Raw genomic sequence first — 27269 nt, 5'->3', positions numbered from 1 at the left:
TTTGTGCAGTAGCAACAAGCCAGAATTCCTTGATGAATTGAGATTTAGTACCTAGACAACCATAAAAGGTGGGGACAAGGGCCGGCGCCACGGCTCAATAGGCTAATCCTCCACCTGTGGCACCGGCACCCCAGGTTCTAGTCCCGGTCGGGGCGCCGGATTCTGTCCTGGTTGCCCCTCTTCCAGGCCAGCCCTCTGCTATGGCCCGGGAGTGCAGTGGAGGATGGCCCAAGTGCTTGGGCCCTGCACCCACCCGCATGGGAGACCAGGAGAAGCACCTGGCTCCTGGATTCAGATCAGCGCGATGCGCTGGCTGCAGCATGCCGCCCGCAGCAGCCATTGGAGGGTGAACCAACGGCAAAGGAAGACCTTTCTCTGTCTCTCTCTCTCACTGTCCACTCTGCCTGTCAAAAAAAAAAAAGGGGTGGGGGTGGGGACAAGGGGTGGGAAGTTGGCATGATTCGGATGCTGCTTGAGATACTTGCATTCCATATCAGAGTGCCTGGTTTGAGTCCCAGCTTCTCCACTTCCAATCCAGCTCCCTGCTAATGCAAACTGTGTGAAGTAGTAGATGATGGTTGAAGTGCTTGGGTCTCTGCCACACACATAAGAGATCTAGATGGAATTCCAGGCTCCTGGCTTTAATCTGAATTCTGGCTTTAATCTTAAATTCTGAAAGTGAACCAGAGAATGATGGTTCTCTCTCTCTCTCTCTCTCTCTCTCGCTCTCTTGCTCTCTCACTCTGTCTCTCCCCCTCCCTCTCTTTCCAAGTACAATGAAAATAAATAGTTTTAAAAGGGCAAGTTATGAAGAAGAAAAGCCAAAGTAGTTCTCAGTATTCAATTATTTCTGCATCCAACTATTTATTGAATGAGTGTTGGGTGCCAGTCTCTAGGACACGGAGGGAAATGTGACCTGGATGTACTGTTATGGGGAGAGCTGGCCATTCAACAACTCAACAAATGTATGAACAAGGTAACTTCAGAGGAAAAAAATAGTGCAAGTGCTTAAAAAGGCATGAAAAGAATGGGAAATGGGTTTAATTTAGATTGGCTGACCAGAGAAGGCCTCTATGAGATGGTGACATTTGAGCCAAGACCTAAATGACAAAAAAAAAAAAAAAAAAAAAAAAAGAATTGTTCCAGACAGAGATAACCATTTCTCCTGGAAGAAAAAATCCTGCCAATCATTTCATAACACCCGTTCTCTTTCTGCCACCCACTTTGCATCCTTTGAAGCTGGTAAAACCTATAATGTCTGTTTCATTACAGTGGGATCGAATTATTTATTTTCTTAGGTAAGAATCTGTGAAGGTCAGGCCACAGGGTTTTTGCTCTACACACACATCCAGAAACCAACCCTTGATGTGCCTCTGTATTTGCAGGTAGTGATGCCACGTGACTGGGACATTGTGTCCATCTTCCTCGTTTGTAGAACATCAGAACACCACTGGGCATGTCCTGGTGCTTAATCAGTACACCGATGACGGACTGACTATGACTGCAGAAGGAACGCTCTAACTCTCCTCGGCCTATTTACAAAATCCTCTTATTACCAAGGGAAGCTTCAGGTTTAGAACTTTGCAGCACTCATCTACTTTGAGTCTAATTTTTCCCTGGGCAACGAGTAACAGCTAATGTTAACTGAAGGCTGGTGTGTGTCTCACTATGCGAAATGCTTTACGTAGATTATCATCCTCAAACTCTACTCGGTAAATTCTCTGATTATACCTTTCCTTTTCAGGTGAGAAAACTGGGGCTCAACACAGATTAAGTCACATGCCCAGGGTCGTTGGCATTGCTAAACGGCCGGCTTCTGCCATGAGCCAGTCTCTTTGCCAGCCAAGCCTCTGCCGACGTGGGAGAACAGAAACAAATGAAGGGAGAACAAAGAGAAAGCCAAAAAGCATTTGTCTATTCCTTTGCGTTTGTCTTTAACATTTTCAAAGCCCTGTTTTCTAACTTTTTTTTTTTTATTTACCCCAGCCCTCTTGCTTTCAAGTTCACTTTTCTCCTCCGATATTTGCTTTGCTTTCCCTTGCTTCAAACTGGGGACTGCAAGCACTTTGATAAATGAAACAACTGAGATAGTTTTTCTTTTCAGGCTGTCTATTCTTGCGCATCCCCTAAGGAAATGTGAGTGGAGCTTCTTACAGCTCAGCCCACTTTCACATCCACTGACGGCTCCCCAGTGCACAGGGGGTCCCTCCCCTACACTCAGCTAAACAGGAACAGAGCCTTCCCTCGCCTGACCAAAGTGTGCATTGTGCGCGGTGCCAGCCCTGGCCCTCTTTACCCGGGGACTAACAGCTCCTGCTGCCTGAGAGTAAGCATCTAAAAACAGCTTCGGCTGATCTTTTGTGAATCACTTTCTATTCTTGTGGCTTCCCCACGGTCCTGGTCAGGGAAAAAGCCCGGGGAACATGCCACGGTGAAAGATGTGAGGTTTCTCCCCTTGGATCTTGGATTCCCCCACTTTGCTCAGGAAGTGGGTGGCCATTTCAGCTATTCAATGACTTCCTGCCTTGATGGCCTGGCCAGGCTGGTTTTAGACCACTGGAGCTCAGACAAGGTGTCTGGCTATTTGCTTTGGAAGGCTTAGGTAGGTTTGAGGAGCCTTCTCTGAGCTGACCACAACAGCTTCAATAATGCATGCCCTGGAAAAGAACAGCTCTTCAGTGCAAATTAGCATGAGAAAGATTTGTGAAACCACAGTCTGGAGGGCATTTTTAGAACTCAGACAGGAGCTGCTGCATGGAGTGACAGGAGCTAGGCTCCAATCAGGATGAGCCAGAGGTAGAACCATCGAAGAAATCAGGTATCTGTTGGTTCCCTCTCTTCTTAACCTTCCTTTGAGACCAGTATCACCCAACAAAATCACATGGCCCTCAGCTACAATGGTGTTATCATTCAGGAGTTCATTCCTTCATTTTTTCATTCATTTGTTTAGGAATTTAGCTTGTCAAAGAGATACTTGCACACCCACATCCATGGCTGCATGATTTACAACAGCTCCAAAACAAAACCAACCCAAGTATCCATCAACAGATGAATGGATAAACAAAACACAGCGAATGTGCACATCATGGAATATTATCCAGTCTTTAAGAGGAAGTAAATTATTTTTTAATATTTTTTTGAAAGACAGAGTGACACAGAGAAAGAAACAGAGATCTCCCATCTGCTAGTTTACTCCCCAGACACCTGCAACAGCCAGGGCTAGGCTCAGCTGAGACCAAGAGCCCGAAACCCCACCCAGGGTTTCTCACGTGGGTGACATGGGCCCAAGAACTTGGGCCATCATCAGTTGTCTCCTAAGTGCATTAGCAGGGAGCTGGATTGGAAGCTGAGAAGTCAGGACTCTAGCCAGTGGCGAGGAAGGAATTCTGACGCACACCACAACACGGATGAAGCTTAAAGACTATGCTAAGTGAAACAAGCCTGTCGCAAAAAGCCAAGCACTGTACGATTCCATTAATATTAGCGTAGCCCAATTCATAGAAATGGAAAGTTGAATGGTGGTTGCCAAGGGCGAGAGGGAGACAAGGGTGGGACTTTATATTTTAATGGATACAGAGTTTCAGTTTTACAAGAAGGAAAGGAATTCAGGAGATGGGTGGTGATGAGGGTGGCACAAAAGTTGAATGTGTTCAACGCCACTTTAAGAGTACACTTAAAAAATAGGTAGGCAGTACATTTTATGTTATGAGTCTTACTACAATTAAAACATTTATGAAAGTTCTTCCAAATCATTCTTAAATGGCAAGTATTTTTGTATTTTTGTTGTTGCTAGTTTGGGAAGCAGAGAAAGAGGGAAAGGGGGTCCCATCTGCTGGTTCACTCCCCAAATGTCCCCAACAGCCAGGGCTGAGGTTGAGCCAGGGCTGAAGTCAGAAGCCAGGAAAGCAATCCAGGTCTCCTACATGGGTGACAGGAATCCAGTCACTTAATCCATCGCTGCTGCCCCCCAGACTCTGCAATGGCAGAAAGCTGGAATTAGCAATCAGAGCCCAAAATCGAACCCAGGAACACTGATGTCGGACATGGGCAGCTTAACTGCTAGGGCCAATTGCCTGCCCGTAAAATGGCAAACTTTTAGAGCTGAAGACGTGAGATGTGACTCAGGTTGTATTACAAATTACCAGACTTAGACTAAACATATTTGAGTTAAAAAAAATTGATTTGTTGATATGCCAGACAGCATAGCATGCACTTGAGATACAGTCGTGAAAGAGAGTTATAATCCATGACCTCAAAGAACTCACATAGAATCCTTATACAGTTCATACTTTCTTTCCCAACAAATGGTTATTGAGTCCTATCATGTGCCAGACTCTGTTACCTATCATGATACACTGGTAACGAAGATGCAGATCCAACCCTCACAACACTGCCCCTGGATGGAAAAGATAATTAGCAAGAGATTATTGTTCCCTAATCCTCTGCTTCACCAGAATTTACCGGTTCTCTGTGTCTTCACCTCCTAGAGTCTATCATGTGATCTTATCAAATCTGTTAATGATATCCAGACACACAGCTTTGAACTGGGATCCCTCCCCATGCTGCAAGATACCAATATCTGTGCAATAACACAAAAAAGAATACAAAAGCCCGGTATTTTCCAAATGTGGTTTTTATCCCCAGATAGGTTTCAAAATGACTTTACCCAAAAACACAGAAGAATTTTTTTTTTAAGTGCTGCAATTCATTTTAATGTACATCAGGAAAAAAGTTAAAAGAGAATATCAAACCCGTGATTTTATGGGTATTGTCATTTAGAATGTGGTTGAATTAAAAGGTGATTCTGCTGAAAGAAAAATGTTAGGATAACAGTAGTTTAAGTATATGGCAAAGTTGTAAATGAGGGGCAAGTCAACTTTGGGAAGGAGGCTGATATTCGTGAAAATGGGAGTGACTCTCCTGGCAGAAATGGTGGATTTCTAAGGAAATGAGATCTGCAGCGCCTTCCCAACCTGCCAAGGGCCTAGCCTGACTCTTTCCTTCACGTCCTCTTTGCCTTCTAGCTCTGTAATGCTAATGGGCAGCCACCCCGCTGCACCCTGAGTGAGGACGCCCTCAGTATCTGCAGGTTCCACACCTGTAATCCCACCACAGAGCAAAAACATTTTTTGTTTTTAAAAACGTGTCCATATTGAACATGCATAGGTTTTTTTTCTTATCAACATTCCCTAAATAATATAGTATAAAGACTATTTATATAGCATTTAGCTTGTGTTTGGTGTTATCAGTAGTTTATACATGATTTAAAGCCCATAGAAGGGTGTGTATGAATTACATGCAAATACTATGACATTATTAGTCTTGGTACCAATCCTCCAGGTTGAAAACTACTTCACCAACTCAGCCTCCCCTCAGATGTCTCACTCCAGATGCAGATGGAGCCGACAACAGAGTAACATGTGAATACTCTAGAACTTGGGTCCTGAGCATGCTGACTTTGTATCTTGCAAACTAATCTTGTAGCAAAGTAAAGGTGGAAAGAGAAACCATGCTTCCAGTCCTGACCTTAGTGCAAAGTTTTACAGAAAGCAGAAAAGTAAGTGCTGGCTTTTATTCCATTTTTTTTCCATCTAGCCTATTTTAATATATGACATAAAAACACATGCCATTTGAGTTTTATTTTTGGACTTGAGTTTTTTTCTCTATCTAAGAACAACATTATTTAGTCAAAGGTCATGAATGTTAAAGGAGGATTTAGGAGGCTTCATTTGGACATTTGACATTTGGAATACTCTGGATCAGGGACTTACCCACGAGGGAACTAAATCTATCAATGGATTTCAAATCCCGTGGCTTTCAAGCTGGATGCAGTACAAAACATTTGCCTGAATGCCAAGCATCCCCTTCTAAGAAGGCACACTTGCCAAAACCTTCAATGGCAAGTGACAGAAACTCACACACAGCAGCATAGGCCAGTTTCAGAGGAAACTGGGATGTTGCAGAAGTGTAAGAGAGAGAACAGTGTCCATGCAACTTCCCCATCTCTTGGTTTTGTGTTTTATATGTGGATTGGCCTCATTTTTCTCTAACCCTGAAGAGCTGAAGTGGGAAGAGACAGACATTGAACCTAGCAGTTAAAATGCTGGTTAAAACACCTGCACCCTAAATCCAAGTACCTGGGTTTGATACCCGGCTCTGGTACTTGTCTCCAACTTCCTATAATGTAGCCTTTAGGAGGCAACAATGATGACTCAAGAAACTGGGTCCCTGACACCCAAATGGGAGACCTGGATTGAGTTCCTGGCTCCTGGCTTTGGGCCTACTTAGTTCCCAGCCATTAGAGGCATTTGGAAAGTAAGCCAGCAGATGGGAGACCTGTGTGTGTGTGTGTGTGTGCCTTCCTGCTTGTCTCTCAAATAAGTAAATAAGTAAAGAACAGTACTCTAAGAAAATAAAAAGGCAAGGAAAATGTCCCTCAATAATCCCAAGCCACATCCTTCCAGCCAGGTGAGCCTATATAAATTTTCAAAAATCTGGCCCACGTTACCAGGTTGGACAGAGAGAGAAAATGCCATAATTACAAAGGTTACATTCCTGGAAAAGAAAGTGTTAGGAGGCCAGTGCTGTGGTGTAGCAGGTAAAGCTGCCACCTGCAGCGCTGGCATCCCATATGGCCGCCAGTTCCAGACCCAGCTGCTCCACTTCTGATCCAGCTCTCTGCTATGGCCTTGGAAAGCAATAGAAGATGGCCCAAGTCCTTGGGCCCCTGCACTCACATGGGAGATACAGAGGAAGCTCCAAGCATCTGACTTCGGATCGGTGCAGCTCCAGCCATTGAGGCCATCTGGGGAGTGAACAAGCAGATGGAAGACCTCTCTCTCTGTCTGCCTCTGCCTCTCTGTGACTCTGCTTTTCCTATAAATAAATAAATAGATAGATATTTTAAAAAAGAAAAAAAGGAAGGGAGGGAGGGAGGGAGGGAGGAAAGTGTGTTAGAAGATAACTAATGTCCATTGCAGAGGTCTTCCCCACCCACCATCTTGACTGACCAACTAACTAGCCATGTTTTAGATTACCCAGCTCACTCGGTGACAGCTAATTAGGTTATGTCTGAGCTCCTATGCCAAGTAGTATCCATCCAGCCTCTGACTTGTGTGACATGGCCAATCAGACCTCTCCCACTGGAATTTGAAGATGGAAACCCAAGAGGCTGAGCCATTTTGTTGAGACAATTGAACTAAATCTCATAACACAGAAAGTAGGACAGATGACTATGGGCAAAGTGCAATTAAAGATATGAAGAAGCCTATCAACAGGGACTGGAGATCAGAGGAGAGAGACCACCTCACGTCTGCAGTAGCTGACTCAGTTTACTGGGAGTTCCAGTGCCTGGAAATCCTGTGATGTGAGCAGGAGTAACACATGTAGTATTTCTACCCACACTGTCTGATTTCCTCTTTGTAGTTACTCTATTAGAAGGTATTCATTTTCTCCATTTTACAGATGAATAAACTGAGGTCCAGAGAACAAATCTGACAATTCTCAATGCAATTTTTTTCAAGGTAGAAAATGTCTAAATAAAGAATGCTTTTCCTGTAAGCCAGTCCCAAAAGGACAAATACCATATGCTCTCTCTGATCTGTGATAATAGAACACCTAAAAGATAATCTATGGAAGTGAAGTTGACACTTTGAAATGCAATGACTTTGAACAGCCCTTGTCTCAACTGTTGATGAAGTTTTTTTCATACTATTTCTTGAACTCCTTACTTAGTATAGAGTTAATCATATGTGTTGTAAAGTTAATGGAAAATAGATCTTAGTAAAAAAAAAAAAAAAAAGGAATGGGAATAGGAGTGGGAGGAGGAAGTGGGGTGGGAGTGGGGGTGGGAGGGTGGGTATGGTGGGAAGAATCACTATGTTCCTGAAGTTGTATGTATGAAATGCATGAAGGTTGTATTCCTTAAATAAAAAGTTTCTGGAGGAAAATAAAAGAATGCTTTTCCTTACTCCCAGATGCTGCAGCACCATGAGGCATAGAGAAAATCTGGGCTGGAGACATGGATGTGGAAATCACCTAGACTCTTTTTTTTTTTTTTTTTTTTTTTTTTTTTTGACAGGCAGAGTGGACAGTGAGAGAGAGAAAGACAGAGAGAAAGGTCTTCCTTTGCCGTTGGTTCACCCTCCAATGGCCGCCGCGGCCGGCGCGCTGTGGCCGGCGCACCGCGCTGATCCGATGGCAGGAGCCAGGAGCCAGGTGCTTTTCCTGGTCTCCCATGGGGTGCAGGGCCCAAGCACCTGGGCCATCCTCCACTGCACTCCCTGGCCACAGCAGAGAGCTGGCCTGGAAGAGGGGCAACCGGGACAGAATCCGGCACCCCGACCGGGACTAGAACCCGGTGTGCCGGCGCCGCTAGGCGGAGGATTAGCCTAGTGAGCCGCGGCGCCGGCCTCACCTAGACTCTTACAGATAGTCACTGAAGCCACCAAAGGGAATGAGGCTCCCAGGTGGAGGAGCGTGGCAGGGGAATGACTGGGACAGCCCTCATCTGTTGGGCACTCACTCCGAACAAGGCACCACATACCATGTGCTGGAGATGATTAATTTTGTGTGTCAGTCTAACTGGGCCACAGGATGTCCAGGTATCTGGTTAAATATTATTTCTGGGCATTCATGTGAGGGTGTTTCTGAAACCAAACAGCATCTGAACTGATGAACTACGTAAAGTGGCTGGCCCGCCCCAGTGTGGGCGGACATCACCCAATCCACTGAGGACAGAAAGACAGAGGAAGGCTGACTGCACCTCCTGCCTGGCTGCTTGCACTGGGACACGGATCATCTCCTGCCCCCAGGACTCCGGGATCCCAGGCCTTGGGATTCACACTGGAATCTACAGCTCGGACCATCATGTTCTCAGGCCTTTGAACTCCACCCTTGACCTTACTGAGGCTCCGGCTTGCAGACTGCACAGATCATAGTATTTCTTAGCCTTCAAAAATCACACATGGCCGGCGCCATGGTTCACTAGGCTAATCCTCTGCCTTGCGGCGCCGGCACACCGGGTTCTAGTCCCGGTCAGGGCGCTGGATTCTGTCCCGGTTGCCCCTCTTCCAGGCCAGCTCTCTGCTGTGGCCAGGGAGTGCAGTGGAGGATGGCCCAAGTGCTTGGGCCCTGCACCCCATGGGAGACCAGGATAAGTACCTGGCTCCTGCCTTCGGATCAGAGCGATGCGCCGGCCACAGTGCGCTGGCCACGGCAGCCATTGGAGGGTGAACCAACGGCAAAGGAAGACCTTTCTCTCTGTCTCTCTCTCTCACTGTCCACTCTGCCTGTCAAAACAAACAAACAAACAAACAAAATCACACAAGCCAATCCCTTACAGTACGTCTCACCATTGGTTCTGTTTCTTGTAGAACCGTGATACTGTCATATTCCATCAGCAAAAGAGAGACTGAGGCGGAATTTGCAGAGATGACAACAACCCTGTGCTTCCAGGTGCCAGGACACAGAGGCACTGTTTTCTAGGATTCGGTCATTTTCCTGCTGTGTGCACACTGTGTCACACTCACAGTGTGGCTGCTCGGAATAATTCAAAATAATCTCCCTTCTACATTTGAATTTCTTTTTTTAAGATTTATTTATTTGAAAGGCAGTTACAGCGGTGCCGCGGCTCAACGGGCTAATCCTCCACCTAGCGGTGCCGGCACACCGGGTTCTAGTTCCAGTCGGGGCGCCAGATTCTGTCCCAGTTGCCCCTCTTCCAGGCCAACTCTCTGCTGTGGCCCGGGAGGGCAGTGGAGGATGGCCCAAGTGCTTGGGCCCTGCACCCCATGGGAGACCAGGAGAAGTACCTGGTTCCTGCCTTCGGATCAGCGCGGTGCACCAGTCACAGCACACCGGCCACGGCAGCCATTGGAGGGTGAACCAATGGCAAAAGGAAGACCTCTCTCTCTCTCTCTCTCTCTCTCACTGTCCACTCTGCCTGTCAAAAAAAAAAAAAAAAAAAAAAAAAAAAAAGAAAGAAAGAAAAGAAAGGCAGTTACAGAGAGATAGAGAGACACAGAGCTTCCATCCACTGGTTCACTCTCCAAATGACCACAACACCCAGGGCTGGGCCAGGCTGAAATCAGGAAACAGGAGCTTCTTCCAGATCTCCCATGGGTGGCAGGGGCTCAGAAGCTTGGGCAGGCTTCCTCTGCTTTCTTCATTGCTTTAGCAGGGAGCTGGATCAGAAGCAGAACAGCTGGGAACTGGTGCCCATAAGGGATGCCTGCAGTGGCTTAACCTGCTACACTGCAATGCCGGCCCCAACATTTGAACTTGTATGGGAACCTTGTGAAATAGCACAGGAATATCACGCCAAGCTACAACAAATGAGCTAGGACCTGGAGAATATCAAGGGAGTACAGGTCAGGTTGACAGTGCTGGCTCCTGAAGCTAGAGGTTCTGGCACTGTGAACCTGTGCCATCACCCGCAAATGCCAGCATCCCATGCACATGCCAGTTCAACTCCTGGTTGCTCTGCTTCTGATCCAGCTCCCTGCTAATGTGCCTGGGAAAGCAGCAGAATATGCAAGTGCTTGGGTCTCTGCCACCCACATGGGAGATATGGAAGGAGTTGCAGGCTCCTGGCTTTGGCCTGGCCCAGACCAGACCGTTAAGGCCATTTGGAAAGTGAACCAATGACGAAAGATATCTGTGTGTGTGTGTGTGTGTGTGTATGTCCCCTGTCACTCTTTCAAATAAATACAACAAATCTTTAAAAAAAAAATGCCTTCTCTCAAATAACACTTCCACCTGCTCTTTTTTTCCTGAGAGGCAGAAAGAGAGAGAGCTACTGTCCACTGATTCTCCCAAATAAAAATACATAGCCTAAGCCAGGAACCAAGAAATCAACCCAAGGTAGAAGGAACCAAATTACTTGAAGTATCACCACAACCTCCCAAGGTCTGTGTTAGCAGGAAACTGGAGTCAGGGGCTGAAGCTGGCAACCACCCCAGGCACCCGCACGTGGGTCACGGCATCTGAAACACTAGGCCAAATGCCTGTCCCTCCTCCTGGTCTTGACAAAGAAGGTTCCAAATTGAGTTAATTCTGCCCCTGGTAAATTCAGAACAATCTAACATTTTCATAAAGACTCTTAACAACAACAAAGGAAAGTGATTTATCATGACAGCACTGTATTTTGTAAGGTTATTAGCACACACTGACACACATTTTAAATAATAAATACTCTAAACATACTAAGGAGACCTGTAAAACACCCCCTTGTACTTTCTTTGACTCCATGACCCTTCTTTCCTACACTGTCCTCAACCAATTTGAGCAGCCAGGCTGCGTGCCTACAGCCCTAGGGGAAAATACACCAAAGCGAAACACAGAGAACAAAGAGACAAAGCCATGGCTTACACGTTTCAAAATAGGCTGCTGAAACCCAGACCAGAGATAATACTTCTGAAAGGTTTCTGAGCCCCAGAAGCCAGCCTTTTGAATATGAAAAAGTCACAGCACATCATGCACAACACACTGGGAAAAATAGCCTCCCTTCTAACTTGCAGACAACATTCAGATTTCCATGGGCTGCGCGGAAGAGAAGACAGATGGTAGAAAACAAAGATGGAGCCGAGGGGTAACTGGAGAGAGCTTACTCTTGATGCCTCTGGCCCTGGCTGTGAAACTGACAACAGAAGTCTGGCCTAGGTGGGCTCGTGATTTCTCAGCCTTGATGCTGTCCACACTTTGGCCACTGTGGGCAGCTGCCCTGTGTATTACTGGGTGTTTAGCAGAATCCCTGGCCTCTACTCACTGGATGCCAGCAGCACCTCCCAATTGTGACAACCGAAAATAATTCCAAATGTTACCAAACATCCACTGGAGGTGGGAGCAGGGGTATAGAATCACCTCCAGTTGAGGTCCAATGAGATATAGACACAGACACACAGGGAGACACACACACACATCTTTCTAATAAAAATATTAGATATACTTCATACAAAAAACTTCAAAAACACAGAAAGTCACCCTAAATGAAAAATGATCTGTATTCCAACCACTTAGAGATACTCATTGTTGTATCTACTCCTAGTTTCTCCTGTATTTGTGTATTTTATTTCCACAAAACTAAAAATCAGGGTCATATGATTAAATACTGTTATATAATCTACAATACTTCGCTTAGCATGTCATGGTTTTTAATAGAGATATTGTATTTCTTAATATACTCCTAACATAGTCTAATTAGTCAATCCTCTGTCATTGGACATTTAGGTTACTCCTAGGATTTCACCATCATTCGTAATGCTTTGAAGGGCATCTTCATATACTCATTTCATTGTTTTATTAGGATAAATTCCTAAGGAATGTTCTTAACGGGAAAAATAACTGATATTTTGGGGTTTGGGCCCACAACATTTACTGTCTCAGTGGTGTAAGTCATAGTTTGCTGATTTAACAGACACCTTCGATTTCTCTAGTGCTTTAATCTTGCATAGAACTCTCCATTTGATCAAGCACTGACCCATTTTGCTGATGAACAAACTGACACTCATAGATGTTAGATGACTTGGCAACAGCAACACAATTATCTAGCAAGAACACTAAAACTCATCTCACCTGAGTCCTTGGCTTTTAGCTGCGAGGGCTCACTTGAGCAGCGTGTACTCTGCCACCGCTGGAATAAGCTAGAGATTAGTATGCCTGCTGCTGAAAACGAACATGCAAATTTGTGAACATTACATTAGGGTAATGCTTGGTTATGAGTCCTAACTCTAATTTTGTACAAACTCCAGAAGTCCCAAAACACAAAGACATGCACCTTGGATGCATGAATCTACGGCTCCCCGTGCAGAATTCCACGATCAGTACAGTCTCCAAATGCTGATGCGAAGGGCTAATGTTTACAGATGCTAATTCCAACATCTGCTTCTTTCTTATCCCTGAAGTCAAATTAAGATGGTACAGTCTGTTTTTACTTCTAGTTATACTCGAACACAGATTTATTACCAATTAATTTCTTATCAAGCAAAAACGAGCCCATCATAAATATTTTAGATAATGACATCCAAGTATTTTATATTGCTTTAAGTCTAAATAGTTAACATAGAAAGTGTATCCAGTGTTCATTATTTTTTAATGCTTGTATTCTTTTTGATTCCCAAAAAAATAATAAAAATGCTACTCACTGCTTAGACATTTTTTAGGTTTAATGAGATTGAATAAATTCTGGGGAGAAGGGGGATAATACAGCTTAATAATGTTTTAAGTGGTTTGTAGAAATATTCCTTCTACCAAGGGCACAATTTTAAAACAAAGTCAACTTCTGCAGTGCTGCTCAAGGCTAATGAATGCCTTAATTGCATGCAGAGGAAAGACAAGATGAGTTGATTAGATACAGAGATACCTTAGAACTCTGAAATATAGTTAATAAAACAACTCATCTGCACTTAGAGACAACTCATGACGAAGAGTTACCCTAACAACAGTGATCCATTTCACTACCCATAATGGCAGCATAAGTTAAGGTGAACCACACTCACCAATTTTATTCTTCTTTTTTGATTGCCTTTCTAGTCTTCAGAATGATTCAGGATGTGCATGTCTTCCTCTGGGTGAGACTGTTACAACCTTCAAAGAGACTTGCATTCTAACAGTCAGGCATCTTGCTGTCTAAGTGGACACTATATGGCACTGAAATAAGTGGAGTTTCTGAAACTCTGGCAAGTTCTAAGTTGGTTGTTACCTAATCCTTGGGGTCCTGAGCAAAGGTATACATTGGATGTAACACTCATTAGGCAAAGGTAGCAAATATCAAGTCAAATGGGCCATCTCAACACAAGAACCATCAGAGAGCTCATAAAGAATGTGAAGGACATGGAGCTGGCGCTGTGGCGTAGCAGGTAAAGCCGCCACCTGCAGTGCTAGCATCCCAGATGGGCACTGGTTTGAGTCCTGACTGCTCTACTTCCAATTCAGCTCTCTTCTATGGCCTGGGAAAGCAGTAGAAGATGGCCTGAGTCCTTTGTCCCCTGCACCCACGTGGGAGACCCAGAAGAAGCTCTTGGTTCCTGGCTTCAGATCGGCACAGCTCCAGCTGTTAGGCTAATTGGGGAGTGAACCAGCAGATGGAAGACCTCTCTCTCTCTCTCTCTCTCTCTCTCTGCTCTCCTTCTCTAACTTTGACTTTCAAATAAATAAATAAATATTACAAAAAAAATGTGAAGGACAAATAGGAAAAAACAGGCAGAACAACAACAAAAATGAAAAACGATTCCTACGTGCCACAATGTACGCAAACACTGAACATCTTTTGCTAAATGAGGTAAGCCAATCATGAAAGACTATGTTATTGATTCCATTTATATGAAATGTGCAGAAGATGCAAACCTTTATACTGAGAGAAAGAAAACTATTAGAAGTTAAAGGAAGTAGAAATAGAGAGTGAGTGTTTAATGGATACAGGGTTTCTTTTTGGGGTCAAGAAAAGTTTAAAAAGTAAGTAATGATGATGGCTGCGCAATTGTTAATAGAGTAAAACCACTGGACAATAAGGGAGTAAACTGGGGTTAAGGAGCTTCTTCCAGGTCTCCCACATGATTGCAGGGGCCCAAAGACTTGGGCCGTCTTCTACTGCTTTCCCAGGCCACAGCAGATTACTGGATCAGAAGTGGAGCAGCTGGGGCCGGCGCCACACCTCAATAGGCTAATCTTCTGCCTGCGGTTCCAGCACCCCAGGTTCTAGTCCCAGTTGGGGCTTCAGTTCTGTCCCGGTTGCTCCTCTTCTAGTCCAGCTCTCTGCTGTGGCCTGGGAGGGCAGTGGAGGATGGCCCAAGTGCTTGCGCCCTGCACCCGCATGGGAGACCAGGAGGAAGCACCAGGCTCCTGGCTTTGGATCAGTGCAGCACGCCGGCAGTAGCGGCCATTTTGGGGGTGAACCAACAGAAAAAAGAAGACCTTTCTCTCTGTCTTCTCTCTCTCTCTCTAACTCTGCCTGTTAAAAAAAATAGATAATGACCTTTTATATTATAATGAGGGGAGGGAAAGGCATTCAGCCTAGCTGTTAAGACACTAGTGGAGGCAACTGTGTTCCCATAATGGAGTAACTGGGTTCAATACCCAGATGAGCATGCACCCTGAGAGACAGCACCAAAAGGCTCAAGTAATTGGGTTTGTGCCACTCACATGGGAATCCTGAATTGAGTATCTGGCTCCCAGCTTCAGCCCAGTCCCAGCTGTTGTGGGCATCTGGGGAGTAAACCAGAATATCAGAACAACCTCTCTATCTCTCCCTGCCCCTCATTTGTCCGCCTCTCAAATACGTAATTTTCAAAGAGAGGAGCCAAATGTTTCGGAGGAAAATTACTAGAGTGAAATAAATAAGAGCTCTACTAAAGCCACAGAAGCACCCAGAAAGGAGAAAGGCATCCGGCCTGGGGAGGAAGGTCGGGAAAGCCAGGCAGAGCCCACCTTGCTTCCCTCCGGGATTCCCTCTAGGTGCTAGGGCGTGCCTTTTGCTTCAGGGAGGGAGGAACACTGTTCACAAACAGGAGCCGGTATGAAGGAATCAGCGCCTGGTCTGGGGCCAGTGAGTGCCCCTCCAATCTTTTATTGTCCCCAAAGCACAGACTACAGGGAGGCTACCGGCCTGCACCGCAGATGTGAGTGCAGAGAGCGTCACTGTGAGTGCCCACTCCATGCACTCATCCACTTCATTCCTTATTGTGAGTGGTCTTCAGCTCCCCAGTTCTGATAGCTTCCCCCTGTGCTGTTCCTGCAGCTTTGCCCGCCTCCTCTGGTGGCATGAAAGGAGATGACACAAGCCATGATGGCACAGTCACCCCTGCACTCTCTGTATGTATATAAAACACCTGTGTATGGTGCGGAGAGGACACCTCGTAAGAGAAAGGAGCCCTGGCTGCGACTTGGGCACCTGGGTTTGAATCCTGGCTCAAGTGACCTCCTGGCTCAATCAGCTAACTGGCTTTGGGAAGTTCCCATTTAGCTGGAGCATCCTAATCCCCTCTACCAAGTGGAGATAGTATCAAGGCTCCCTTCATAGGTGGTTGTGCTATTTAAAATGAGACCACAACCCCCAGGCACCATAAGCACTGAACAAATTTTGAGGTCATTTTTCAAAAAGATTTGTTTATTTACTTAATTGAAAGGCAGAGTGATGGCAGAGAGAGGGAGAGACAGATCGAGAGTGAGAGTGAGAAAAGAGAGAGAGAGGGAGAGAAAGAGATATCTTCCATCTACTAGTTCACTCCCCAAAGGGCTACAACAGCCAGGGCTGGGCCTGGCCAAAGTGAGGAGACAGAAACACAACATCCAGGTCTCCCACATGGGTGGCAGGGACTCAAGTACTCTGGCGATCCTCTGCTGCTTTCCCAAGCACATTAACAGGAAGATAGACTGGAAGCTGAGTAGCCAAGACTAGAACCAGTGCTCTGATATGGGTTGCCGGTGTCACAGGCAGTGTCTTAACCTGCTGCACCACAATGCCAACCCATTTAAGGTCATTTTCATCACCTCTCTTAAGAAGAGGCTGTCTATAGCACCATCCCCAGAAGTTTATAGACACTCCTATGAATTCTGTCATTTCTCTTCCTTGGTTCATTTAGCTGAAGAATATGCATTTATGTATATACAAACATATACCACATCCACAGACATGTATGTATATCTATATCTATGTATCCTCTATGTTATTAGAGCTGTTGTGGCTGCAAATGAAAGAAATCTAGTTTTTCTGGTTTAGAGCCTCCTCAAAACATGCAGAGATATCAATTTACATATCAAAGAAAAATCCAGTGGCAGTTTAGTTTCAAACACAGCTATCACCTCACACTCAAGTAATACTGGCACAAATTTGTCTCTCTTCAAATTTACTTTTCTCTACTGAGTTAACACATGTGAAGCACTTAGAATAGTGCTTAGTATATAATAAGCACTATGCACATATTTACCACTATTATTTCATCCCATCCTTCTCCCCACCTTATAAAGCAGGTACTTTTGGGGCCAGCACTGTGGCATAGCAGGCTAAGCCTCCACCTGCAGCACCAGCATCCCATATGGGTGCCGGTTCATGTCCTGGCTGCTCCAGTTTGATCCAGCTCCCTGCTAATGGCCTGGAAAATCAGTGGAAGATGGCCCAAGTCCTTTGGCCCCTGCACCCACATGGGAGACCCAGAAGAAGCTCCTGGCTCCTGGCTTTGCATGGGCCCAACTCCACCTATTGCAGCCTTTGGGAGAGTGAACCAATAGATGGAAGACCTTTCTCTCTGTCTCTCCCCTCTGTCTGTAACTCTGCCTCTCAAAATAATAAATAAGTAAATAAATAAAATCCAAGCTGGATTATATTCATGTGTTTCTTCCATTTTGAAAGAACTGAAACTTGTTCACAGGCTTCCAAAAGTATGGCAGGCCCAAGGCACTGCGCCTACTGTGCCCAGTGCAGAAGAAATCAGCCCCAGTTGTCCTTTGACAGTGGCACTCTGACAAAGAGCAACCAGCAAGAAGTGAACAGCAGCTCCCAGGAAGGGGGACTACTCTCAATTTGAAATCATGACTTTTGAAGACTATTGGTAAGACACAGAAAGTTTAAGGTATGGTTTGTAATTCCAGCAACTCATATCAGAGCACCGGTTCAAGTCCCAGCTGCTCTGCTTCCGATCCAGCTCTCTGCTAATGTGCCAGGGATAGCTGCAAAAGATGGCCCAAATACTTGGGTCCCTGCCACCCACATGAGAGACCAGGATGGAGTCCCTGGCTCCTGGCTTCAGCCTGGCCCAATCCTGACCATTGTGACCATTTAGGAAGTAAACCAGAGAATAGAAGTGCGCTCGCTCTCGCTCTCTCTCTCTCTCTTTCTCTCTCTCCCTCTCTCTCAGTCACTCTGCCTTTCAAATAACTAAGTAAATAAAAAGTTGTTTTTTTTTTTTTAATCACAATCCTTGAATCAGATTTCCCAGTCTGTTTCTACCACAGCGAGCCTGGTGTCCTCATCTCTAAGCAGATCCTATTTCCAAGTCACAGCTACAATGACAAGATAGTAGCAGAAACAATGTGCCTGCTGTGGAACAAATGCCTAATTCACTGACTATTCACCATGTTCTGGTGACTTAAGGCACAGCAATCACACAGGCCATGAAAAACCCTCCATTCCCTCCCTGTAAATATGAGAGTATGTCAAAAAGTTCATGGAAAATGGAATTAAAAGAAAAGTTTATTTTGGTGCAAAAAAAAATATTGAAATCTAGGGTAGGCGTTTGGCCTTGAAATTAAGCTGCCTATTGGCATGCTCACATCCCATATCCGAGTGCTGGATTCAAGTTCTGGCTCTGCTTTTGATTCCAGTTTCCTGCCAATGTGCACCCAGTGAGGCAGCAGATGATGGCTCAAGTATTTGCTTGGATCCCTGCCACCCACATAGGAGACCTGGCTGAATTCCTGGCTCCTGGCTTCAGCCAGTCCTTGCCATTGCAGTCATTTGGGGACTGAACCATCAGATAAACACTCTACCTCTCTCACCTCTCTCTCTTGACCTATGGGGAAAAAATTTTAATATGAAATCCATGCGTATTCATATCATGTCTTATCTAGGAAGAAAAGAACACTTTTTAAAATATGAATTTATTTATTTGAGAGGCAGAGTTACAGAGAGAGAAAAAGGCAGAGGGAGGTCTTCCATCTGCTTGTCTACTCCCTAAATGGCTGCAATGGAAGCCAGAAGCTTCCTCCAGATGTCCCATGAGGGAGCAGGGGCCCAAAGACTTGGGCCATCTTCTACTGCTTTCCAAGGCCATGGTAGAGAGCTGGATCAGAAGTGGAGCAGCCAGGACCAGAACCAGTGCCCATATGGGATGCTGGCACTGCAGGCAGCAGCTTTAGCCACAGTACCGGCCCCATATTTTATGTATTTAAATAGAAGAGGGGCTTAAGGAAGAGAGCAAGTAAGTAACAGGTGGGTTGCATGTAAGTTTTTTTTTTTTTTTTTTAAGATTTATTTATTTATTTGAGAGGTAGAGTTACAGACAGAGAGGGAGTGACAGAAAGGTCTTCCTTCTGCTGGTTCACTCCCCTAATAGCCACAATGGCCAGAGCTGAGCTGATCCAAAGCCAGGAGCCAGGAGCTTCCTCCAGGTCTCTCATGTGGGTGCAGGAGCCCAAGCACTTGGGCCATCCTCTATTGCTTTCCCAGGCCATTTAGCAGACAGCTGGATTGGAAGAAGAGCAGGGACACAAACCGGTGCCCATATGGCACGCCGGCACCACAGGTCAATGCTTATCCTACTATGCCACAGTGCTGGCCCCAAAAAGAACATTTTGTATATGTTCTATACTCACAAAGATCACATTTTAGCTCCCAGTATTGAAAAGCAAATTTGGAGTTTGTCTTATTGAGTTTTAAATGAAAATTGTTTGATGATGAATATTGTCTTTAATTAGCAATCTGGTAAGTATTGATGATATTGGATGTTATATTCAGGATTCCATTTGTCCAGCCAGCTCTCGGTCTGTGACCATCTCATGTCAGGCAGAAAGAAACGGAAAACGTGAAATTATGCTGGGAAGAAGGGAAAGCTAGACAGCAAAGGTATTTTTAAATCTCCAACAAGCAGTTATTGATTTTCTATTGGATGCAAACATCTCCTATCCTATGCACGTGTGGGACAAATGCCACTTCTGGGTCTGCCTTTGTCTTTTTTCACCTTCTGCTCTAATTGCCAGTTCATGCCAAACTGAAGTCTCTCGGCCTCTGGATCTCTCTATGCCCTCCCTGGTCTGTTGTTCTCCAACAGACTGGAGGAGGGAGGAGGTCCTGCAAAGGACAGGGAAGCTGAGAATTTGCCCCTCGGCACCCTAAATATCAACCATAAAACTAATGAACTGTGGCAACTGAATTGTCTACGTTCATTCCAAATTATGTCTTGGTAAAGTTCATCTTTGTTTTCAATTATTATCCTGGAATCAAATGTCGGGAGCAGGGTAGAGCTTCTCAGCTCTCTGTCTTGTTTGCATTCTTCTCACCATGGCCTCCTTGCAGGAAAGGTAACCCTTTATCAGATACCTGGGACAATTGTGAGATGTCCTCACCAAAAATTCAAAAAAAAATTTTTTTAAAAACATTAAAGGGATAAATCTAAAAGGACCTCTACAAAGCTTGCCCTAGAACTCACAGAAATATAAACACTGCACATTCTTAGTTCTGCATGCAAGCAGAACAAGGTGATGTCACCAACACAGGAAAGGGAACAGTGTTTAATTGGGACTAGGAAGGGGACAGAGGGAGGTTGGTGAATAGGCACCCAATGACAGTTCCATAGGAGGAACTGGTCCTCATGTCCTATAGACCAGGAGGGTGATGTAACCTGCAACAATTTGTCATATGTTTTATAGGGAACTAGAAGAGTGTGGAGGCTCCCAACACAAGGACAAATGTTTATGGAGGAGACGGAAACGCTATTTACCGTGACTTGATCCTGACACGTCATTTACATGTATCTGATTATCACTATCTTTCAGAAATGTGTACAATTATGTATTCTCTAATTTTTTTTTAATATAACAGGTAGTTATAGACAGTGAGAGAGAGACAGAGAGAAAGGTCTTCCTTCCGTTTGTTCACCCCCCAAGTGGCCACCACGGCTGGCGCACTGCACCAATCCAAAGCCAGGAGCCAGGTGCTTTCTCCTGGTCTCCCATGCGGGTGCAGGGCCCAAGCACTTGGGCCATCCTCCACTGCTTTCCCAGGCCACAATAGAGAGCTGGATTGGAAGAGGAGCAACTGGGACTAGAACCTGGTGCCCATATGGGATGCTGGCACCACAGGCAGAGGATTAGCCAAGTGAGCCACAGCACCAACCCACACTAATTGTTTTTTAACTGCCTTGATTTGGGGCAGACATTTGATACAGCAGTTAAGATGCTACTTGGGACATCTGCATCCTGTGTCAGATTCCAGTTCTGGCTCTACTCCCAATTCCAGCTTCTAGTTTCTTAGTGCAGACCCTGGAAGGCAGTGGTGATGACTCAAGTGGTTGGGTTCCTGCCACCCATGTGAGAGACCTGGCTTGCATTCTGGGCTCTTCATTTTGGCTTGTGCCAATCCCACCCATTGCAGGTATTGAGAGAAACAGTGAATGGCAAATCTCCCTCTCTCTTTCTCTCTCTCTCTCTCTGTCTCTCTCTCTCTCTCCATCTCCCTTCCTCCTTCTCACCCTTCCAAATAAATAAAACAAAACCAGCCTTTTAAAAATAAATAAATCAATTGCCCAGATTCAATGAATCTGCATTTCCGACATGTTGTTAAAGATAGTAGTTTTTTAGTATATCTCCCTTAACTACTCATAACCCAGTTATAAATTCATGTTTATTTTATGTCTTTTCTCCTTCATCCTCTTATGACTATATAACATTTACCCTGATAAGTTTATAAAGAATATTGAAGTGGATACTTACTGGTCTTAGTAGAAATTAATCAAAATCCATCTGTTCCCTTCTCAGTCTGGACAATTTCATTACAACTAAACCAGGGATTATAGGATTCTTACATCTTCTTTTTTTTTCCTACACAGTTCAGTTGATTTAGAAACAATGATTAAAGCTGCTTACTTTAAGGGAGATTGGAAACAATCTTGCCTTCTTGCAAGGCAGGGAAAGATGAAAGAGTCTTGATCCTGAAATATTTATATCTAAGACCGGAAATCTGTATCAGAGGCATGATGAATGATTGCAACGAAAGTCTTCTCATTTTCAAGTCATCTTTCTTATCTGAACACACTCACTTTCCTCTTGAATTTGAGGAAATAAGCGCTAAATACGGCCACTGCCCCTACCTCAAGGTGTTCCAAATTTATTTAATTGTAAACGCAGCGTGGCCTAATAAAGAGACCTGCAGAAGGAGCTCACCTCTCTGACAGTGACTACTTACAGGGATAAATATCGGTTATCCTTATGTGGCCTTACAATGACTGCTTTCAAATGAGGGGGAACAAATTTAAGCCTCCCACAAGGGGATACCTTGATCTAGGATTCAAGAAAGCTCAGGAATTAGAAGTGATTATTAGAGAGTAATTCTGGCTTTACCCAGCTGCACACAGGTGCTGTAATTAATCAGTCTCTCTTTTTTTTTTTTTTTTTTGATCTGGTTTCCATCTTTTTTCCCCTCCAATGCCCTTTTAATTGAGGTAACATGCTCACATGTTCAGTTTACAATGAGATGCGCTTTGACAAATGGATTCCTTCGCAGAACCACCAGCCCAGTTGAGATCTAGACATTCCATATTCTTAATTTTGCGTGTTTTTTTGTTGGCTATTTTCAAAAATGAGAATTGTGATAACTCTCTGCTACTAGAAATGCACTCCCTTCTAAATTCCAAAAAAGAATGAAATAAAACCAAAGGGCTGTGAGTTGGTCCCCTACGAAGCCAAATGCTGTTTAAAACTGTTCCGTGTCCAGGGCCTTTTAACAACATAAGAAAAAGAGGAACTGATCTTAAGCGGCAGGCGGAGGGGCCGGCGTCATGGCCCAAACATCAGATTAGAAACACAGTGATTCCCTGGGACCGGACGCTAAATCCTGGCAGACAACGCAGGCTTTCATCTTCTGAAATGGATAAATTGAATGAAGCAAGGCCAATTCTGGGCCAAGCTGTTGGATGAGGTTTTTTTTTTTTTTTTTCCTTAAAGTTCCTAACTGTTCTACATAGACGTTCAAACGTCCATTACCGCAGACCTAGAAATCGTCCTTCTGTCCTTGACATCGCCTCCCACTCACCAGCTCCTTTGCCACTGGAAGCCGCTGTCTGCCTGTGGTTCCAGCCTCCAGGGCCCTGCAGCTCAGGGCTGCTTCCTTGTACGGCAGGAATCCCCCTGGAGAGAAGGAGAATTAGAAACCCTCATTCACCCAGACATTTGGAAGGGAATATACGAACAGCCTAGGGGCTGCAAAACACTCCTCATTTAGTCATGGGGCTCAGGGACTCTATGTATGAAAACAAAGAACAAACATGGCTGTAAAGTAACCGCATATTAAAAGGAATTGGATTCCAGGGAGGTTTTTTGCTGATTTCATGTTTTCAGCTAGGAGTTCTAGACTGGGAAGTTTTGCAGTCATCACACCATAACACTATGATGGAGATAAGGATCCCCAAAGCAGGTTATTTGCGTTCACATCTAACCCTGCGACCTGACATTGACTTAGAACAAACTACAGGGGACACTGTGCTGCCACTTGGGATAGCCACATCCCATATCAGAGTGTCAGTCTGTGTCCTAGCTACTCCACTTCCAATCCAGCTTCCTGCCAATGTGCCTGGGAGGTGGCTCAACAGTTGAGCTCCTGCCATCCACAGGGGAGATCTGGGTGGAATTTCAAGCTCCTGGCTTCGGCCTGGCCCAGCCTGGCTGTTGTATACATTTGGGGAGTAAACCAGCTTTCTCTCTAGCTCTCTATCTTGCTCTGCCTTTCAAGAAGATGGAAATAAATAAATATTAAACAAGCAAACAAACTATGGATTGAATTCTCTGTGCTTCCATTTGTACCTCTATGAAATGAGAACAGTAAGAGTAGCCAGCTCAGGGGTCAGGAAACTTTTTCTGAAAAGGGCCAGACAATAAGGACTTTGAGCTTGATGGCCAGAGAGGGTGCCTATTGTGACTGCCCAGCTCCACCACAGCTATAAGAATGCAGCCACACACAATATGGTAGCTAACGGGTGTGGCTGTGTCCCAGAAACACCTGATTATGGATTCTGATATTTGAATCTCATGTCATTTTCACTTGTCAAAAATGTTTTTTTTTTTTAAACCACTTAAATCTATAAACAACAGTCTTAGCTCACAAGCTGTTCAAAAACAGGCAGTCCCCAAATTCAGCCCTTAGGTCCTGGTTTGCCAGCTCCCAACTTGGTTCACAGCCTTGTGTATTAACACAGGTAGAGTTCTCCCAGGCCAGTGCCCAGCACTTTGGAAGCACTCCTTATACATTATCATAATCATGATCTAGAGGAACATAATGAATGCTACATTCTCAAGGGATGTGAAATCATTACTTTTCCTGGAAAGTTGACCCTCTGAGCTTCTAGTTTTGAGAAAAAGAGATAGAAGTCCTAAGAGAGAAAAAGATCTCAGTGTCTCCCTCCTCCACCTAACAAAGATATAGTGAACACTCTATCCAGATATGGATCCAACACATGGAGTACACCATTGTATAGATCTCATCATCTGGGGAATGATTTTTTAAAGCCATTGCTGTCCATTTTTGCACATTAAATCCCACAAAGAGATTTATTTACAACATTAAATCATTTCTTTGTGCTGCCTGGCTACATTTTTAACTAGTAAAATATTCATCACATACTCTAAGAACCTAATGCCTAGTGTTTTATGACCTTTTGAAGGAAGGCTGCTCTAGAAAAAAAAATCACCTTCAACCATGGATGTCAGTTTGCAAGTGGGGCTAAGGAAGACCTATCCATTGTCAAATATCAAGATGATAAATAAGAGATCTTTGCCCTGCAAAAAACCTCCAGAGACAGGTTGATTAAAAAGAAGCATATGCAAATATGTAAAGCAGTGGTATGGGGAGGAAGGAATGAGAAGGGAGGAGACACCTGGGGCAAAATCTATTTGCTCCTTAATAGGAGACACACTGTGTGGTCTACAACAATAGTTCTCAGTGGGGGGACAATTTTGGCCCCTTAGACACATTTGGCAATGTCAGTACACATGTTTTGGTTGTCCCACCTGGGTGAGGAGTAAGGGGTTCAATGCATCTAGTAGCCAGAGATGCCTCCAAACATCCTACAATGCATAGCACAGTCCCCACAACAGAGAACTATCTGGCTCCACATTGTCAATTGTGAATCCAGTTGAGAATCCTGGTCTACAGGGACCACCCCAGCTGATACCCAACTCACAATTCACTTTGTTTTGTTTTTGCTTTGAATTCGTTAAACCAGAGATTGACTCTAGAAAGCAGCCCTCCTTAGACTTCAGGGAAGGATGGCAGTTCAGTCTGAACTCTCCATCTACCTACTTTTTCAAAACCATAATGATGGAAAATTGGCAGCATTGGAGTTCATTTAAATCCTACAACTTAACTCAATCACCTTGAAGAAAACTAGTACCAGATCACCAGACTGCTGAACAAATGACTCTAATGTTGTAATTCAATGTACTAACAACCTAATGTGACAAATGTTTAAAAGCTGTAACCAGAACCAAGTCATCCAAGGAGCCCTGTAGCTGCTATGCACTCATTTAGATACAATCCAACCCTTGCTCTCAACCAAAAAGCAGCTGTTCCATTTTCTTAAGTAAATAAGGCCCTTGAGAACAATGCAAGGTGAACAAAGAGGAACAAAGGAACTGCAACCACTCTGCAAAGAAGCAAAATACTAAATAAACAGAGAACTGAGAAAACTCTCCAAATTGATGCACAGAGTCAAAGAAATTCTGATTAACTGAAAATGGTAAATATAATAATAGACAATGTATATTTAACAGTCTTAAATATGTGTCAGTTTAAAAATTTTCACTGCACAATAAAATTCTACTTAAACTGCATGTGTAGAGTGCTTTTCAATTTTATTTGTTTTTGCAATTTTATTTAAATTCATCCATATTTGCTACAATGTACAAAGTATATTCACTAATAATTCTGAGAGGAAGGAATGTGATGATTATTCTCGTATTTACAGATGAAAACGTCTGTTTTTGTACAACACATAGAAGACTTCACTGATGACAGGATGTTTGGCAAAGCTGGATTAGGAAGGAGTGTGGAAGGAAAAACTGTTTCTGTTCTCCATGGCTGAGTCAACAGTCCCAACACTTGGTGACTTCAAACAACATTTCACTGTCTCTCACAATTTAGCGAACAGGCAAACAGGCGGAATTCCGCTGAGCAAATCTGCTCTTGTGGCATTTGTCAACCAGAATCCTGGCTGCTATGTGACAGTCAGCCTATGGCTGGTTTGGAGGGTCCAGACAGCTTCCCTCATGCATCTGGCTGCCTTGAGAGCAAAGTCAAGGCCAGGATCTGCGGGTTCCTCTCTCTCCAGGCCTTCTCAGGGGCAATCCACCAGCTTCTCCAGCACGGTAGTCAGACTTCTTAAAGACAGCTCAGACACGAAAAGCAAATATTCCAACAGATTGGAATAGTAGGCTGCCAGTCTTTCAATGCCTGGGTCTAGACTGGCTCAGGGTCACTTCTGCCATATTGGATTGGCTGAAAGAAGTCACAGAGCCCATTCACACTTGAGAGATAGGAGAGAGAAATTCATAACCCATCTCTAGATGGGGAAGAACAGCAAAAAAATTGGGACTACTTTTAAGCTCCCATACAATCTTTGAAAATCTCCTCCAACTTAAATGCTGAATGACAGCCCAGTGACTCTACCCTCTTCCCTGACATGAGGACCAATTCACCCCAGATAAACTAAGTTATAACAGGGGACATCTTCCAAGACCCCCAGTAGATGCCTGAAACAGGAGATAGTACCAAACTCTCTATACACTATGGTTTTTTTCCTATATATCACATCTATGATAAACTTTAACTTATAAGTTTGGCACAGTAAGAAATTAACAATAACAAATAATAAAATAGGACAATGAAAATAATACACTGTAATAAAGTGTATTTAAAATTTATGAATTAGCTATTCCTATAACCTTCCATTTAGTATTTTTGGATCACAATTGACCATAGGTAAGTGAAACTCGAGAACACAAAACTGTGGGTAAAGGAGGCTACTGTGATTACACCAGGGGAACCACACACCCGAGAGGGTGATGTACACTGCACCTGGCACCCACGTTCTCACCTGACTTCTCTGTTCATTTGCTGCTATTGATCCTGTCCATTCCTGTGGCTTCAACTATTGTCTCTATGCCAGTGGCATCAATTCACCCAAATTCCAAAACCAACCATCTACCATGTTCCTCCACTTGGATGCCTCACAGGCACCTGCAATTCTGCATCCAAAATGATTTTCCATCTTTCCTTTAAAGTCTGCCTCTGCCATCTCTGCAAGCAACCCAGTCATCTATCTTGTTTTCCAAATCAGCATCCCAAGTATCACCCTACACTTCCTCATCTTCAGCCTCTGCATTAAATTGACAATTAAGGCCTATGGATTCCAACTAATAATATCCACCCACTTCATGGATTTCTATAATCTTATCCTTAATATTCCTCCTGCCTCCTGGCTTACTTGCCTACAGTCCAAAATGACCTTTGTAAAATCCAAATATGATCATGTCACTTCCCATTTTAGTTGGAAGCCCCACTGTTGAGGATA

This window comes from Oryctolagus cuniculus, chromosome 10 (genome assembly GCF_964237555.1).
Source record: "Oryctolagus cuniculus chromosome 10, mOryCun1.1, whole genome shotgun sequence".
Taxonomy (NCBI): domain Eukaryota; kingdom Metazoa; phylum Chordata; class Mammalia; order Lagomorpha; family Leporidae; genus Oryctolagus; species Oryctolagus cuniculus.
Note: the sequence above shows the minus strand (reverse complement) of the source record.